The sequence below is a fragment of the Dunckerocampus dactyliophorus genome, chromosome 9 (assembly GCF_027744805.1).
Source record: "Dunckerocampus dactyliophorus isolate RoL2022-P2 chromosome 9, RoL_Ddac_1.1, whole genome shotgun sequence".
Lineage (NCBI taxonomy): Eukaryota > Metazoa > Chordata > Actinopteri > Syngnathiformes > Syngnathidae > Dunckerocampus > Dunckerocampus dactyliophorus.
The window spans coordinates 15096725-15116634 of NC_072827.1; the positions used below are offsets into that span (position 1 = coordinate 15096725).

A 19910-nucleotide genomic window follows, 5' to 3' on the forward strand; every position below is an offset into this window, starting at 1 on the left:
CATAAAACATACATTAAAATAAAGTTGCAGCCCCATTAGTACACTTTCCTGAACAGAAAAGTCTTGACTCTAATTTTTTATTTTTTTAATTGGTCCACAGTCTGTGACAACCGCGGATGTACTAAAATGTGCACTGTGCCAGTGCATGATCTGCATCTTTAAATAACCTCTGACCCTGCAATAAAATGTCATGAACATTTACTTAGCTCATTTGCCCCGTACTCGACGAGACAATGATCAACAAAATACACCTAAAAAGACGCATCGCACTGCTGCAATTTCGTTTGGCACTGAAAAATGTCACGCAACCTCCAACCATCACTGACACTGATGGCACATAATACGAAAGTGATATGTTGGGGCGAGGGGGCCATGAATGTCATCGTCAATATCTTCCATTTTAATGCAGACTCATTGATCAGATCCAGTAGCCATCCTGTCACTCATTAGTACTCGTCATTGGAACTCACTAACCCCTGAACTCTTTCACCCTCTTCAGATCAAGACTCAAAACATTCACTTAAAAATCAGCTACTTTAAAATCTATTTTTGTAATGTTATTTTTTGGTCCTTATTGCTTGTTTGTATGGTGTCCTTGAGTGCCCAGAAAGGCGACTATAAATAAAACGAATGATCATTGTGTTTATAAACAGCACAAAGATTAAGACAATGAACTTGGTCACACTCATAAATGTCAATGTCACATGAAGCACTCCGAAGAGGTGGTCTCGTATTTCACAATAAAATGATCAACCTGTAATAGAGTCTGTGCACTTTTTTTTTTTTTTTTTACCCACAGGTACCCATCAAATATCCGTGGGTACCCAACCCATTGCAGGACTCTTAATTTGACCAATTTGTACTGTCAAATTAACATAGTCTGCATTAGGGCGGCAATTAACAATTTTTTACATAATCTTTCCTCATAATAATACGAGTTTATTCTCGGAAAATTGTGAATTTTTTTCTCTTTAGAATACAACTTTTTTGTCCTACTATTTTAGCTGTTTTCTCGTTCCAATTATTTAACTTTCTTTTTGTAAATGTGATTATGCCTTTATTAACATAATATTTTGACTTTATTATCATAACATTAGAACTTTTTCCGCAACCTAATTAAAAAAAAAAAATTACAACTTCATTCATTGATTTGCGTGTTTTTCATAATATTACAAATTTTAAAATATAATGTCGACAATAATGTTGACACTATTTGTGTGAAATTGCTGCATATTTTTCAATTTTTTTATTTTTTAAAATGGCCTCCGGGCTGCACTTTGGACACCCCTGCTTTAGACAGACCAAATGAAAATGAACAAAATACAAACAGTTAGTGGTTTGGCCCCCCATGTATCAAAAAAGAGGCAAAAATCTCGACAGCTGTTTTCCAGTTGTTTTCTATTGACACCAGCACGTGATGTCACTCAGTATGATTGGCAGCTGCAGTGTTTGGCCTTTTTTAATAGCATCCTGTCTGGTGACTCAGCAGCACCCTCTCAGGAGACCTGGCATCCCACACAGCCATAAGCACACACATCGATTTAACGCTTCTCTGCCAACTTTCTATGGTGTCCCCTTGTGTTTACTAACTGCAGCAAGAAGTCCACATTTAACTCACCCTCCACCATGGTAGTTAATGTGCATATTTGTATTTGCGACATGAAATATGCCTTTGGCATGTGAAATAAAATGTCATACTGGTCAAAAAAGCTCGCATCCACGACGACTACGTTTGCATCCTCGTTACACCAGAAAAATATGTTTTGTGCCTAACACAGGAACTCCAGTGACTCAAACATTTGGAATTCAGCTTGGAATGTTTCTGGAAAAGAGCACCGCCCACTTTTTCTTTGTGAATTGTTCTTTTCTGCAAAATGAGTTAATAACAACCAACAAATGAAAATGATTTTTTTTTTTACTTAAACAAGAAAGAAATCCAAGTTAACATCTAAAGTGTACATCCAACTCACTAATGGGACTGAAAAGCACAAAAAAACAACAACAACAGAGGCAGAACCATGCCTCTGGTCGCAACATAATTCAAAGTGAAAGAAAATCAACAAACATCCTTTGTTGTATTTGTTCTCCTCTCACCCTGGAACAGGAACCTTACTGGTTAAGTGCAAAAGAATTGCTACATGTATCTAGTCATGGATCCAATCCTTTAATACCTTAGTTGATTAAGCGAGGTGTCTAAAGCAAATGCTTGCTCTCTTGCACAGCCTGTCTGCTTTATAATCAAACGCAGCACCTGTTCTATCACCACTTTTGCAAGATAAAGCGCCACTTCAGATAACAATTACAAAAAAAAACTCTACAGCAAAAAGCAAACAACAACAAAGTTAGGATAAAAGCAACTTACGTGCCGTCCAACTATGATGGAAAAGCAGAAGAAGGAAGAGATCTTAATGGTTTTCAGCTGCTGGCCAGATGGTGGTACACTAAAGACTGCAGTATGGGGAAAACACGGGGTTTGAAAACTCAACAAGAAGCGTTTGCCGAGACACACGATACTTAACATTCAAACCCAACTTCCTCCGCCCCCAGTTTGTGAACAACTCTTTTTGAGTTTGGCATGGTGTATGAAAACGGGACCCCTTTCGACAAAAAGCATTTCACTGAGATGCATTGTGGCATACCAGGCATGACCTATAAAACCCCAACATGCCAGAGGTTGCAGCCTGACCTTTTTGTTTTTCCACAGTGAATCATCATCACACTACATGGCAGAAGCCTTCGGTCAACATCTTGGCATCATTCAAAACAGCAGGAAGACCAAAACATTTTGAAGTCAACATTAAATCACTTGTTTGGCTTCCCATTGAAACAGTGCCATTTCAATTACATCTCCACCAGCTCTCCAACAAACTGAGACATTTACATGTGTGGGGAAAAGGAGGTGAAACAAAGAGTAAACAATGTCTACTCTACAGGGTTTCCCACAGGACTGCAGTCTATCTGTGGCTGTGTGTTGAGGGAGCGAGGCTAGATGGTGTCGTCGGCGATTCGCATAACTGTCTATGTTGCATGTGCATGTTGGAAGCTGTGGAAATCCCTGTCAACATGGGCATTTGAAAATAAGGGATGTTTTCCGGAAAATAATGGAAAAAAGAGGATAAAGGATACGGGGTGGCGCACACGACCACCCTGCAGTACCACCCCAGACCCCTAGGTGTCGCAGAGGGATTCTTAGAAATGGAAGCATTGAAATACATGCAGTCATTCCTCTTTAATCACGGCTAATTGGTTCCAGACCCGACCGCAATAAGTGTATTTCCACAAAGTAGGATCCATATATATCCTCGTAGAGTATAGAAAACCTGTTTATGATCTTACCATTATTAGAGCCCTCTAGACATGACAGTCACCTTTCCACTTGTATTACCCAATATAGTAGACATAATCACAGAAAATAATAAAATAATATTACATCTTGGGCATAAATAAGATAAGACAGACTCACAGGTTAGCAGTTAGTATGGCAGCGTACTTCCTGGTGGCTATCGTCACATCAATGTGACAGTGTAGAATACTACTCTTCTGTTTATGGTCATACTCGCCATGCACTTCCATCGCTTTATTAACAAGCAAAGATCACATGCAGTGAACTTTCATACAGGAGCTGCTGTCGGCTACTCTCTACACTGCTAACATGCTGCTAGCACTCAGCAAACAGTCAACTAAGCAGCAACTAAGCAGCTAACGTCACACACATCACTTCCCAGGCCACGTGTCTTAAAGACACACACAACACGTCACAGATACTGCATTAAACTTCATATCACGTCTTTTGAATGCCTTATATTTCCTTCATTTAGCCACTTTCATGCTTGAAAATACTTAATTTAGGCCATGAATATGTATAATTATCAAAATATGATTAAAAATATATATAAAAACGAATAGACCAACCATTAAACAGCCACCATTAATTCATGTCATTTGAAAAACCTGGATAGAGTGAGGGTACGATGTTCGAGCGAAGGACGACAGTACAGTATAAAGTAGTAGTGTCCCAATTCGATATTGGATATCACCCCAATATCAGCTAAAAACGAGTATCGGAAAGTTGTATGACATCCCCATCAACAATGTAGTCCATCAACAGTGACTTACCCCCCCACTTGGTCCCGTGAGCCCAGTTGTGGTCGTATTTCGGTGATAAGAAATGTAGTTCCTGTTAGTTGCTGGGGCTATTTAAGTAAAGAGTAAAGCCGAGCGATTTGCGAGGTCTGATTTTTTGCAAATGTATTTCTCTTTCAAGCGCACATTGTTATGAGAAGCCAGACTTAAGTAACCCAAATAACTAACCGGAACAACGTATCACTGAAATCCCCCCAGAACTGGGCTCACGGGACCAAGTCACCGTTGATGGACTACACTGCTGATGGGGATGTCATACAACTTCATGACAAAAAATCTGAACTATCCCTTTAAGTCCATAAAAAAACACTGCAGCTCAGTGCTACACTTGTCATGCACAAGTTTCCCGTGGTGGCACAGTAGCGTAAACGTTTAACACGACCAATCACATCATTTATTTGATCATCACATGCATCATCACATGGGGAACGCCCACATTACGTTCCAAAAAATTATAACAGAAAACAGCCAGACCCTATTGGTGGTGAGTAATATCGTGTTTAAACGCGTAATTGAGGAACTACGACCTCGCTATATTATGCCTAGCTGCCACTACATTGTCGATAAAACTATACCACAGATGCAAAAAGAAGTAAAAGGATCAGTTTTTCTCATACCAACTGCTCACTACCTAATATTCCACACTACAATATAAGTTTTAAACGTATGTAAGATTCATGCTGATAGCAGATCGATATCCGTATCGGCCGACATTCAAGGCTGCATATCGGTATCATATCGGAAGTGAATAAGTTGTATCGGTACACCCCTTGTATTAAGAGCTTTGGATTGAAATGAAGTGCATGCCAGTATTATAATTGATCAGCTGTGTTTTCTTTCAACTTAAAAGCATGTGTAAAATAGTGTTCTGTCATATATAATTAATTGGAAAAGTGACCTTGATAAAGTCATGTTATGGCATGATAAGGACAAAACAGAGTCACGCACATCTGCTTTAGAGTCCTTTACAAAGGTCACACAATGCAGTAAAATGCATTCCTTGTGTTTTCAGAGGCTCTGGTTAGGGATCCAGCTTGGTCAGTGCTTTGGGTGTGGGTGTGTTTTTGTTGGCGAGGAAGCCACGGACTTCTGCATGAGAGAGCGTTTAAAATCTGGGAAGTCTGCGGATGTGGGCTTGTCTGTTCACACTTTATTTTGCTTGGGATTTTCTTTGCTGTGCTCTGTATTATTGCATATTTGCATCCTGTATGCACAGGTGTGGTGAAAGCAAGGGAACGTGCACACGCCGACTCACGCATTCAGCAGCTCGACTAATGGAAGTGGAAAACTTTTAAATTGAAAAACTGCCTACCATTTATTGGGGTGATTTCTTGGGTACTTCTGGGTGCATTACCGGGACGAGAAATATACAGATTGTTTAAAATATGGAAGTGAAGGAGAAATGTGAGATACCAATCTATTGTCATTGACATGCAGTGTGACTGTGCAGATAGGCAATCGTTTCACCTCTCACTTGAGTGACTGAGAGAACTGACAAAAAATAAACTAAGAATAACTTCATGATTGATTCTAATGAATTCAGGTGGTTTTATGCAACCACAATATGTTGATTAGGACAGGGTGAGTTGAAAAAAGAAGGTTGCCCGAAGACCTTAAATGGGCTTAAGGGTCCGATCAGAACCAATTGGTCAGCTGATTCTGTTGGAATTATGAATGATGTGACAGGAATTTCGTAATAAGGCGGAGACCCTCACTTAGGGGGTATTCTGTGAAGCGAGTTTAGTGGGTTAGCGAGCTGTGTTGAGTGGAAAGCCGGACTTGCCTGTTCAGCAAAGGTAGCTCTCTTTTAAAGCAGCTGGATCACCATGGTAACGTAACATAACAAGGAAAAAATGGATTGTAAAACAAAACACGTCAACGCTGCCATGAAGAGGTCACAGTGAGATACAAAACGAAGACATACTGTATTTCAAAGATGAAAAAAAGACCGTTGTTGCTGCAATGTATTTATTTTTTAAATGGATAAGTGTTAAAATGTCAAAGTTGTGCAATGTTGAGCTTTGATAAATGAAAAGACTAGTAGTAGCATCATAAATCAGTGTTAACTTGCGCATCATTATTCTGTCTATCGCTCCATCATAATTACTTCCTCATTTTTTTGTAAAATACACCAGCCGGGATGGCTACATTTTTGAACGGAAGTAGAATAATATGATATCAATATGCACTGAGAACAAAGCCGAGAACCGGACTTGACAAAGTTAGCTGATAACCACTGTTGCGGTACCGTTTAGTTCTGTTTGGGGAATTTAGGTTTTGTTGAGCTGCATCTTGAGTACAAAGCCTGCCTTGGTTGAGCCACTTTCACAGAATACCCCCCCAAGTCCCTCAGGGGTGTTTATAAAGCATGCTGTCAGCTAGGTGTATTGTAATTTTGGCATAGGTTCGAGATCAATACACATTTTTAACTATGTGAAAATTGAAGAAAAGGAAACATAAAGGCTTAAAGCATACAATTACAAAATTGATTCATGTTTGTGCTGAAACAAAAAGTGACAAAAATCCAAAGTAAACAAGCAGTCCATTGAAAAGCAACAAAAGAATAATTAATTTGCACTGCTCTCTGAAGGGTGTAGTTAACAGCATGGGAAACGATTTTAAATTTCCTTGCAATTTCTGGCATTGAATAGCTTTTCTTCCTTAGCACAATAGATGGGTCTCTTTTTTTCTGGCCATTTAGAGCCTGTAAACAAACAAATCATGATTCAGACAAAGCTTGAGAGAATGTGATGTGATGTGTTGAGAACAATCCATCCATCCATTTTCTATGCCGCCTATCCTCACTTGGGTCGCGGGTATGCTGGAGCCTATCCCATCTGACTTCGGGCGAGATGCAGGGTACACCCTGGACTGGTCGCCAGTCAATAGCAAGGGCACATACAGTATAGACAACCATTCACACTCAAATTCATACTTATGGACAATTTACAGTCTCCAATTAACCTGACATGCAAGTTGGAATGTGGGAGGAAACCGGAGTACTCAGTTAACTTAAAATTTTAGGACTGCAAGCAGAAAATTTAGGGGCACACACCGAAATCGACTTGCAAATTAAACATTCACATTTCCTCTCATTTTCACATCCTCAGTGTAATTTCCAAAGCTTGTGTTTGAGTGCTGCGGCCATTGCTGCAGAGGTTGAGGGGTGGGCGGTCAGCCAGTCAGTGTTCAGACCATCTGTCACATTCAGCATCAAATTGGTCTACATGGTCGTCCCAAAAGGAAGCCTCTTATATAAATGACGAACAAGAAAGACATTGCTGGAGACAATCAGACTAAGGACATGGATTACTGGAATCGTGTCGTTGAAGTGTCATTGTACGGGGCTGCATGTGTCCTGGGGAGCTACAGTTCACTGAGGTAAACATGAAAGCCAACATGTACTGTGACACAGAGAAACAACAGCCAGGCAGTATTCCAACATGATAAGGACACCAAACACACAGCCAAGACAACCACTGCCTTTCTAAAGAGGCTGAAGTTTAAGGTGATGGACTAGCCAAGCATGGGCACTGAGCACTGGGGAAAGTGTCATTTCGTCAGTGTTACCGCAAAAAAAGGAGGGATGTAAATCTCTTCGTGATTGTCAATTCGATTCAAATCTAGATACACAGGTTACGATACAATTCAGAAACTACATATTTAAAAAAAAACAACAATTTCATACGATTGGACGCAGCGTACAAACGATACAATTCGATACAATTTGATTCTACGGTTAATGTTTTTTGATGTAGACATTAATCTTACGTTATAAAATAAAGATGCCAATTATACAAAAGTAGTATTCTTATAGTGTCTTCAAATGCGTAAAAGAAGACATCATATCCCCAAGCATGCTGTAAGGCACTGGCAAAATAAAGTCAACAGAATAACATGTCAAATGTATTTATTGTTTAGACATAGACCAAAAAAGGACATCTTTTTCTTTGATGGGATCAATATTTTACATTCTACATTTTATATCTATATTTTTATACCTGTTAAATTTGGAACATTTAAGTTTAAACATAGATAATAAGATATAATAATGTTACTCACTCACTTACTCGCTATTTGGACAATAATGGTTGTGCGTTATTTAAGGAGGAAAGTAAATTTGAAATTTCAGGCATCTAAACATACTTTGCCGCACTCCTTAAAAATGATGAAACAGAAACAGCCTTAACTTTAAAGTTAATTTATTTTGGGCACAAATCTTCTGTCAAGTGTTGCTGAGAAACACTCCATTGTGTCTTAAGGCCACTGATGACAGGCTCTTTATACCTTCCAGATTCCTGCTGCTAAGAGCTTTGAGTTGCACAGCAGTTGAATATAAAGAAGAATCAGTAATAGATTGTAACATTAACACGAGCATGACCGATAGTGTCATTGAGAGCAGATCAGAAGCTCTGTGGAAGATTCAAACCTAGAATGGTCTGGCTATGAGGCAGACATGCTCCGCTCATGTGCCCCTAACAAAAACTTCCCTTTAAACAATTGTTAAAAAACATTGATGATTACGAATGCGCTCCTATAAATTACTTTAAAACGTAATTTTGGTCCATAAACATGAGATTCGCTCGAGAACGAGTTAAATTGAACGAATACGCGCCACACGCTGAACAAGAATGCAGTGTGTGCCTGTGCAGTCAAACCGAGGAAGAAGAACATCACTTAGTAGTTAATTTTGTGTACTTCATTATGTGTCCCAAGCTGCAGTGTGCCAAAGAAAAGGAAAGCCATCACCATGGAAGTGAAAATGATACATCAGCTCAGAAAGAGGAGACACGTCCACCAATATTTGCCACTCTTTGGACTGCCGCGATCCAGGAAAGACAGAGATAAAGATTATTAGATTAGATTATTAGATAAAGGTAAAGAATATTGAATGCTAATGAATTGTAGAGGGGTCATTGATTCAGTGCGCTGTTACTAGGAGATGTGGGAAGAAAAAAAATGAGGTTCTCCTTCCAGGCTAGCCTTGGACAATATTTTAAGAAGGTAGAAAGGCCTGCAAGACAACCACGGAGATAATGAGTTGTTGTCTTTTTGTTACTGTTTCATTTAATTCTTGCATTCAATCTTTTTATGACTGTATTGTATATGTCTTTCATTTGTTCTGCATACAGTGTGAGTGGCAGGAGTTACAGTATATTAGTTATATAGTTCTGACTTGCACTAAAACTCGTCTAACTTCATAATCTAGCAACGGAACTCATTTGTAGCCAGCTGCATGGAGATGTGGTCAGAATCCTCCAGGCCCTGGCCTTGAGGTGCGGTGCACCTGTTTTTGAACAGCCTCCTGGTGAAATATGATGAAAGCTCTCATTGGTTAGTATAGAGCTCAAGAACAGCGCTACAAGTTGGAATGATTAATGCTGCACTTCAGGCAATAAGGAACTTTCATTTACTGAAAAATTCAATAATTCACTGTTCAAACTCTTATTGTTGCACTTGCCCTGCCCGTTTTTAAATTCACCTGTGGCTTATTCTAAAAATAAAATTAATCATTAATGAAATATGAGATTAGATATTACACTAATTTGCTTTGTCACCAAGAACACAACACTATAATTGCTTATAGTAACGTATATTGACCTACACTGGATTGGTTTTAGCTCTTTAATGCAAAAAATGTGCATGCATGAATGCATAAAAATCATTTAACACAAAACCTAAGTTGTTTCACAGTGCACTGCACAGTGAAAATGTCATTTGCATGTCTGCCTTACAGCCAGGGGGTACAAGGTTCAAATCCCGCCTCGTAATGTTACACTTGTCACACAGTTGGTCTCCTGCCCTCAATGACGCAGTAGGTCATTCTTGCGTGAATGTAGTGTTCTATTACTGATAAATTGCACTTTTATTCAACAGTTATACAACTCGAGTCTCTTAGGAGAAGGAATGTGAAAGAGCTATTACAGATCCTCTCATCAGTGGTCACAGACCCAATGGCGTGGTTCTCAGCAACACTCTCACAGAACATTTGTGTCCAAAATAACTCATTACAGCAGCCTCAGAAGGACACTTCACAGCATGTACATAAATCTTCTCATTTATATGAAATACATTTTGAATATGAACAGCCATGAGGATCTATCACACTTCTTAAATTGCAAAATGAAATGCCTTGTAAACAATCAATACCTTTCACTGTGCATTCTTTCAACATTCTTGTAAACATTTTAGAGCTGCAACAGTTAATTGATGAATCAATGATTACTCAGTTGATCGACAACTATATTGTTTTTTTGTAAATATCCACTGATTTCACGCTCTGAGATGTGAATATTTTTATATTCCCTTAGTCATCCAGGAAAGCAGACCTATTATATTTGTGTCTTAGTGACGCTTAACAAGTTAGTCATAAAGATTTACCTTGAGTCAAGCAGTACTCCACCTATCACCAAACTTTATGGATATTTAGCCAATTTTACCATAATTGAAAAGCCTCTTTGTGACATCCAGTTGTGTCAGCGCTGATGTACGATAATTACCGTACTTGTACGATAATTTCAACCTCTCTGCGATGCACATCAATGATTCCGAAAGTCTCCTAACGTACAATAATTTGATTGTTTTGCAGGATACATCCTGCACTGCGCCTGATGTTGTGCATTGTCTCACGTGCCTGTTTAACGTCAATCAATGCATGGCAAAGCATGAGTGACAATAGACAATAAGTACGTCAGGGAAGGGGCACAGAAGATGGAGTGTTAAGGAAGGAGTATTAAGTAGATCTCGTAACATTAAAAAGTTTAAAAATATTTCTTTGCCACGTTCTGTATCGCGCTGCTGCCCTCTTCCTGCCTTGTGTTGCAGTGCTCTTCTCCCGCCAACTGTGAGTTAACTGACGCACCTGCAACCCATCAGAGGTGGCTCTTAAGCAGCAAGCTCCACCACACTCATTGCCAGATTGTTGCCGACCTCGCACGGTCACAGGCTCCTTCCACGCAGTGTTCCTCGCCTTTGCTATTAAGCTTCTGTGCCTTAACCTTGCGCTACTTCTTGTAATCCCTGCCTGGTGCTTTTTAGCAGCGCGATTATCGCCTTTTGTTCTTCTCATCTGCTTTATTCTCTGCAGTGCTTTTGTGTTTTGTTTTTTGTTTACTTGTAGCTCTACCATAGTTTCTGGTAGCTCTCTGAGTTGTCACCTGTGCTTTTTCCTGTGAGACCTCCGGGCATTTTTGTGTTGGACCTTTTTCTACCTTGTTTGCACTTTGTATTTTTGTTGTACCTCTGCCTAAGTGTGTAATAAATATTGTTACATCAAATCGACTCTCGCATCCTGGGGTCCAACTTCCGGCTTACGCTGCCACCTGACATTCTTGTTCAGAAAAAAAAAACTTGTCTTGTGGGTACTAGGCCTTGGGACGATGATAAATTAATTAATTAATCACACAATTAATAAAATTGAACCTGATCATTTTGCCAACCTCAATACAATGCCATGTGCATGCATGTCTGTTTTCGTCTCCCGCCTCCAAACAAACAGGAAGAGAGGAAGGAAACAAACAGGAAGAGAGTTAACACTGTTAACTTCCGTAGAACAACGACATGAATGGAGTGAACCCTTTTGTCAGTCATACAGCCTCTTTATCCTGGTGGGTGGAGGCAGGGCTAGCAGCATACGCACAGATTTCAGAAGAGTGTAACGTAGTATAAATTGTGTTAGTAGATTGCAATATATTTGTTATAACGTGTGCGGTGGACCACAGAATGCAGAGGCAGATTGGTCAACTTCACAGTTCTTTTAATGTCTCCAGAGACACGTTCAAGCAGTGGTGAGTAACAAAAATGTATAAGGCGATGGCGGCAGCAGCTGGCTACACACCAGGGTAGGTACGAACAATGTAAAAAGTCCTCTGGCTAGGGAGGCAGGGACAGCTGGACTCGACTCAGACGAGGGGAAAACACGGCTCCAGCGGTGCACGGAAACACAGTTGATGATCTTAGATATGTGGTTGAGGCCGACAAACCTGGGAGCCAGCTTGTTAGAATCAACGGCAAGGGGCAGGTCATGGGAGGACAGCCACACTTTCTGTCCAACCTGGTAGCATGGCGCGGGTGTGCGATGGCGATTGGCCACACATTGGTTCCGTTCAGACGCTCTGGAGAGGGCAGCCCTAGTGTTGAAGGTGGGCTGACACCGACAGGACCGTGGAGTCGGACTCTTGGAGGGGAATGCTGGTGGTTGAAAACCGTAGGCTGCATGAAAGGGGGACAGGCCTGTGGCGGAACTGACGAGGGAGTTGTGTGCGTACTCAATCCACGGGAACTCTACTGCTCACATAGTGGGTTGTTGGTGTCACAAGCACCGGATGGTTGCCTCTAGGTCCTGGTTGGTCTGTTCGGTCTGTCCATTGCTCTGGGGACTATGTGGGACCATGGCCAGGACAGGATGGGCAGAGGTTGAAGGATCCCAGCTGGGGCCTGTTGGGATGCCTTTCTTCTTCTGTGTGCAGACCGAACAGACGGTCACATACCTCTTGGCGTTTGCTCGGAGGGTGAGCCGCCAAAAACGCTGGTTGAGGAGGAAGATGGTGCGGCTCACACCGGGGTGGCAGGCCAGCTTAGATCCTTGAGCCCAGCAAAGCACGTCAAAGCGGAGCTTGGGGATGACAAACATGTGTCGGGGTGGGCACCCCTTGGGGGATGGACCGCCTGGAGGGACTCCGTGACCTTTCTCTTGATGTCCCCCTGCAGGCCTTGGAGGAAGTGGTGAGTAACAAAAATGTATAACTAAAGGCAATGGCGGCAGCAGCTGGCTACACACCAGGGTAGGTACGAACAATGTAAAAAGTCCTCTGGCTAGGGAGGCAGGGACACCAGGAATGATGGGTTCTTCAATGGTCTGCTCAGCGGAAGGGGCATAGATGCAGGACAGGTCATCCGGCTTGACACTCTAGGACCCCGGCCGGAAGGTGATGATGAAATTAAAACGAGTGAAGAACAGGGCCCACCTGGCTTGACGGGGGTTGAGTCTCTGAGCAGAGCGTAGGTAGGCCAGGTTCTTGTGATCTGTGAGAATGGAAGCTCCGCCCCCTCCGACCAGTGCCTCCACTCCTGAAGGGCCAGTACGACTATCAGAAGTTCCCTTTTGCCAATGTCGTAATTCTGCTCAGCCGGGGTCAGACGTTAAGGGGCGTCAAGGCGCAGGGGTGCAGCCTCTGTTCGGTGGCGGAGGACTGGGAAAGGACGGCCCCCACGTACTATCAGAGGTGTCGACCTCAACAAAAAATTGTTGAGAGGGATTAGGATGGACCTTTACGGGCGCCAAGGTAAATAGAGCCTTAAGCTTAGCAAATGCGGCATCTGCTTCTGGGGTCCAAGTGAACGGACTCTTAGTGGATGTAAGCTTAGTCAAAGGTTCTGCGACTCGACTGAAATTCCAAATGAAGTGGTGGTAGAAGTTAGCGAATCCCAAAAACCCCTGTAAGTGCTTCCTTGATATTGGAGCAGGCCAGTCGACCACAGCCTGAATCTTAGCAGGATTGGCTCTGAGCTGGCACTTCTCCACAATGAACCCCAGAAACGGAACAGAGGAAGAATGAAAAGAGCATTTTTCAGCCTCAACAAATAGTCTATTTTGTAACAGTCTTTGAAGGACCAGGCGAACTTGTTGTATATGTTCCTCCAGCGAAGAGGAAAAAATAAGGGTGTCGTCGAGGTAAACAAAAAGGAAACGGCCTGGCATGTCCCGAAGAACGTGATTAATGAGATTTTGGAACACTGCAAGGGTGTTTGTCAGACCAAAGGGCATGACCAGGTATTCAAAATGACCGAGTAGTGTATTGAATGCTGTTTTCCCTTGTCTTCTTCACAAATGCGCACGAGGTGGTAAGCGTTACGGAGGTCGAGTTTGGTGAAGAATCTGGCGTACTGAAGTGTTGTGACGGCGGATTCCAAGAGGAGTAAGGGATATTAATTCTTGATAGTGATTTGATTGAGGGCCTGGTAATCGATACAGGGACGTAATGACTTGTCCTTTTTCTCCACAAAGAAAAACCCTGCAGCAACGGGGGAAGAAGGCCGGCGGATAGCGAGGAAGAAATGCACCTAAAATCTAATGCCTTCGTCTCCGGCTTGGACACATTCTACAATATAAGCGTGAGGAAGGCAAAGCAGCCACCGGCAGAAGGTCGATGCCACAGTCATAAGGGCGGTGGAGGAGAGGAGACAGAGCCCTATCGAACGGAAGCAATGAGTATGACAAACCACACTCCAGTTAAGGACAATGGAACATGGCCAATCTATGCGCGGGTTGTGTTTAAGTAGCCAGGTTAACCCGAGAACCACAGGTGCAGAGCAAAAAGGGATAATAAAAAACCTCAAAAGTTCACGGTGGTTGCCTGATAATTAATGCTCGCCAAGATGTACTCTCTTGGGCACAGAGAGCCTGACCACCGCTATAGAGCAGCGTTTGACTAACACTTCATCAAGGAAATTGTCATCAGCGCCAGAGTCAATTTGAGCACGAATGTCAATCTGTTTGCCCGCCCACGACAGCGTACCTTGAAGCTGCATCATGTTGGTTGACGGGAGCGAGGACGATCGACCCTTGTCAGGCGAACCGGGAGGCAAACGCTGGCGGGAGTCGTATTGAGGAGCCCAGGAGGATCCAGTGGGGCAGCGGTTAGCCGGAAGCGTGAGCGGGATCATGTGTACCCTGATGTGGTCAGCCAGCCCAAGGAAAAAGGCGTCCTGCAGGGCAGTAGCATTCCAGTCGCTCTGGGATGCCAAGGTGTGGAATTCAATGGCGTAATCGGAGACTCGGCGCAGACTGGCTGAGCCCCCTCTCTGCCCGGCGGATTCTGTTGTAATACTTGTTCAAGAGCCTTGGCGAAAGCCACAAATGTCGCGCTTGAGGGAGCCAGGTGACTCCACTCCACCGTCGCACATGCCCCGGCTCGGCCAGTGAGGTGGGAGATGACGAACGCGACCTTCGCTCGCTCAGTGGGGTAGGTGGCCGCTTGCAGCTCGAAATGAAGTTCACATTGTGTGAGGAAGGGGCCAACGTCACCCGAGTCTCCCAAGAACCGCTCGGGTCTTGACAGCTGTGGGCAGGTGGGCGGGGTCGCTTGTGCTGGCACGGTGGTAGTGTTTGCTACAGGTCTTTCGTCAGGAGGGAGCGCCGCAGGCAGTGTGTTGAGGCGGGCGCCCAAACTGTCCATCATGGCCTCCTGACATGCAGACAGTTCCTGGAGGCAGGTTCCCATGACGTTGAGCTGCTCTTCTTGCTTTCCAAGGTACAGGGCCTTCTTTACAGGATCCTGCTCCACGTGGTCCATTAGTCTGACTGGTTCTTTCTGTTATGGTGTGTGCGGTGGACCACAGAATGCAGAGGCATATGGAGCACCTTCACACTTCTTTTAATGTCTCCAGAGACGGGGGCAGCAGCTAGCTACACACTATGGTAGGTACTGACAATGTAAAAAGTCCTCTGACTAGGGAGGCAGGGACAGCTGGACTCTACCCAGACGAGGGGAAGACACGGCTCCAGATGTGCAGGAGAATACAGGAGAACCATGAGATAGCTTGAAGGTAGCAAACGGAACGCGGCATGGGCCACTCAACCTAAGTAGTGAGTAGCCTGATTAGGAGCAGGTGTGTCCAGCTGTCCCGGCTACAGCTGAGCGCCTAACTGTAGGAGGAGAGAGAGCACCATAAAGCACAGCAGGAAATCGTCACAATATTGTCATATATTTTTTAAATATTTTTTCGTTGCACACAGTAATGTTAAAATGTCATCTTGTCTCGTAGACCCAATCTCATATATGGGCTCATCATGTGTGTTTTGTGACATTCCTTGTACTAACAGACGACATGTGGTTAAAAACTCAATAGATCGCCTGTTTTTGTCTTGTTTTGGAAAACTTCCTATTGTATTGAATGCTATCCCGAATCAAATGACGAGGAAACTTATCTTATGTTACATATTTGAATGTTAGCCCCTTTCTCCTCCGCCGAGTCAAAAGGAGGGTTGTAGCACACCCATTATTAAATGCCAAATGATTCCCTTACAGTCTGAATCCAAACTTGAGTTTTAGTATTCTTTTTTCAGATAACCACTATTTCCAAGAAGGTTGATTTAAAAGTCCTGCATCCTATAGTGATTCATGTTTTTCTTCTTTTTTTTGGAATTGTGCTGTGGGAGTCTGAAGCTTGTCTTGGTAGGGAAGTATGAATGTCACAAGCTTAACTGGCCTTCATTTTGAAGAATACTATGCAAGCAAGAACAAAATCTCTTCTCACTTCTGTTTCCATGACACTGCACAGACTCCTGATGGTACGACACAGGATATAGGTGTGTGTGTGTGTGTGTGTGTGTGTGTGTGTGTGTGTGTGTGTGGGTGTGTGTTTGTAATCATATCTTTGTGGGGACAAAGATCTGTTTACACAGTCACGTCATGGGGACCGATTTCGGTATGGGGACCAAAAATCAGGTCCCCATAAAGAAAATGGTATTAAATTAACCCAGAAGCTGTTCTGAAGGTGCCCGTGTGGTTTTTAGCATTGGCCCACAACCCATGGTTTTCAATGGCTGTGTGTGTGTGTGGCATGCCCACAAGCTCCCCCAGTAGTTTGTGGTTGGTACTGCACACACTCGCTCTCCACACACACTTTTCCATAAATGGTTGGGTGCCGCCCACTTCCTGGTCCCCATAAGGAATGATTATAGAAGAAGAAAAAAGGATAATTGAAGGTGTGTGACAATTTAAAGTAAAGAATTTGTGTGACACAAGGTAAGTGCATTTGTGTGACAAATTAGAATTACCTGAATAAGTGTTCAACTGTCATTCAACTGAGAGGAAAGTTATAGTTAGTGCAGCTAGTTTGCTGCAGCAGGGGAGTGCATAATCTTGAGAGGTGTGTATGCTTTTGGCCTTCTCCTGTATGTTGATAGACTGTTAAAAAAACAAACACATGAGGGCCAAAAATAGATACTTCTCAAGATTATGCACTCCAACTTTACAACAGTTTAAAACTAGATTTCATAGCCAGTTTAAGACAAGTGCACAAAGAGGTTCAATGTAATATATCGAATAATATATGCACTCGGTGTGTTGAATGTGTGTTGTGGGGACGCCGTCAAGGCCCAGACTACATTGATGACAAACCGAAAAAAAAAATCCCTGTGAAGTTTAAAATTCTGCTCAAGTACTGCACTTGCACTACACTTCTAAATGTAGTATGTTAAACACCTTAGGGTGCAAGTACATTGTCAGCACAACAAACATTTTCCCACATAACAAACGTTTAAAAGACATTTCACCAGTGTGTGCCCCCAATCTACTGCGAACAAGTACACAAAGATTGTAAATGTAATATATGAAGAAATGTAGTGATCGTGCAATACTTGGAGCATAATTTAAACTCCACAGGAATATTTTTTCCTTGTTAATTATCAGTGTATTTTGGACATTTACGGGGTCCCCACAACACACCTTCCACCAGAGTCCGGGTACACACTCTTTGTGAAAAATTGGAGAATCAGTTTCATCCACAGGTTTCACACACAGGGTCAGGTCAAACTCTTGTCAAAGGTGTGTTGTGGGGACGCCGTCAAGGCCCAGACTACATTGATGATAAACCAAGAAAAAAATCCCTGTTGGGTTTAAAATTCTGCTCAAGTACTGCACTTGCACTAAACTTCTAAATATAGTATGTTAAACACCTTAGGGTGCAAGTACATTGTCAGAACAACAAACATTTTCCCACATAACAAACGTTTAGAAGACATTTCACCAGTGTGTGCCCCAATCTACTGCGTACAAGTACACAAAGATTGTAAATGTAATATATGTAGAAATGTAGTGATCGTGCAATACTTGTAGCATAATTTAAACTTCACAGGAATATTTTTTCCTTGTTAATAAACAGTGTATTTTGGACATTTACGGGGTCCCCACAACACACCTTCCACCAGAGTCTGGGTACACACTCTTTGTGAAAAATTGGAGAATCAGTTTCATCCACAGGTTTCACACACAGGGTCAGGTCAAACTCTTGTCAAAGGTGTGTTGTGGGGACGCCGTCAAGGCCCAGACTACATTGATGATAAACCAAGAAAAAATCCCTGTTGGGTTTAAAATTCTGCTCAAGTACTGCACTTGCACTAAATTTCTAAATGTAGTATGTTAAACACCTTAGGATGCAAGTACATTGTCAGCACAACAAACGTTTTCCCACATAACAAACGTTTAGAAGACATTTCACCAGTGTGTGCCCCCAATCTACTGCGTACAAGTACACAAATATTGTAAATGTAATATATGTAGAAATTTAGTGATCGTGCAATACTTGTAGAATAATTTAAACTTCACAGGAATATTTTTTCCTTGTTAATAAACAGGGTATTTTGGACATTTACGGGGTCCCCACAACACACCTTCCACCAGAGTCTGGGTACACACTCTTTGTGAAAAATTGGAGAATCAGTTTCATCCACAGGTTTCACACACAGGGTCGGGTCAAACTCTTGTCGAAGGTGTGTTGTGGGGACGCCGTCAAGGCCCAGACTACATTGATGATAAACCAAGAAAAAAATCCCTGTGAAGTTTAAAATTCTGCTCAAGTACTGCACTTGCACTAAACTTCTAAATGTAGTATGTTAAACACCTTAGGGTGCAAGTACATTGTCAGCACAACAAACATTTTCCCACATAACAAACGTTTAGAAGACATTTCACCAGTGTGTGCCCCCAATCTACTGCGAACAAGTACACAAAGATTGTAAATGTAATATATGTAGAAATGTAGTGATCGTGCAATACTTGGAGCATAATTTAAACTTCACAGGAATATTTTTTCCTTGTTTATAAACAGTGTATTTTGGACATTTACGGGGTCCCCACAACACACCTTCCACCAGAGTCTGGGTAAACACTCTTTGTGAAATATTGGAGAATCAGTTTCATCCACAGGTTTCACACACAGGGTCAGGTCAAACTCTTGTCGAAGGTGTGTTGTGGGGACGCCGTCAAGGCCCAGACTACATTGATGATAAACCAAGAAAAAAATCCCTGTTGGGTTTAAAATTCTGCTCAAGTACTGCACTTGCACTAAACTTCTAAATGTAGTATGTTAAACACCTTAGGATGCAAGTACATTGTCAGCACAACAAACGTTTTCCCACATAACAAACGTTTACAAGACATTTCACCAGTGTGTGCCCCCAATCTACTGCGTACAAGTACACAAAGATTGTAAATGTAATATATGTAGAAATGTAGTGATCGTGCAATACTTGTAGCGTAATTTAAACTTCACAGGAATATTTTTTCCTTGTTAATAAACAGTGTATTTTGGACATTTACGGGGTCCCCACAACACACCTTCCACCAGAGTCTGGGTACACACTCTTTGTGAAAAATTGGAGAATCAGTTTCATCCATAGGTTTCACACACAGGGTCAGATCAAACTCTTGTCAAAGGTGTGTTGTGGGGACGCCGTCAAGGCCCAGACTACATTGATGATAAACCAAGAAAAAAATCCCTGTTGGGTTTAAAATTCTGCTCAAGTACTGCACTTGCACTAAACTTCTAAATGTAGTATGTTAAACACCTTAGGGTGCAAGTACATTGTCAGCACAACAAACATTTTCCCACATAACAAACGTTTAGAAGACATTTCACCAGTGTGTGCCCCCAATCTACTGCGTACAAGTACACAAAGATTGTAAATGTAATATATGTAGAAATTTAGTGATCGTGCAATACTTGTAGAATAATTTAAACTTCACAGGAATATTTTTTCCTTG

General features: G+C 42.2%; 1 protein-coding gene across 7 annotated transcripts in view; it reads right to left on the reverse strand.

Moving 5' to 3' along the window:
• gulp1a (GULP PTB domain containing engulfment adaptor 1a) overlaps nt 1-19910 on the reverse strand; it is a 69148-nt gene that overhangs the window by 15532 nt on the left and 33706 nt on the right. The gene's annotated exons all lie outside the window — the stretch shown is intronic.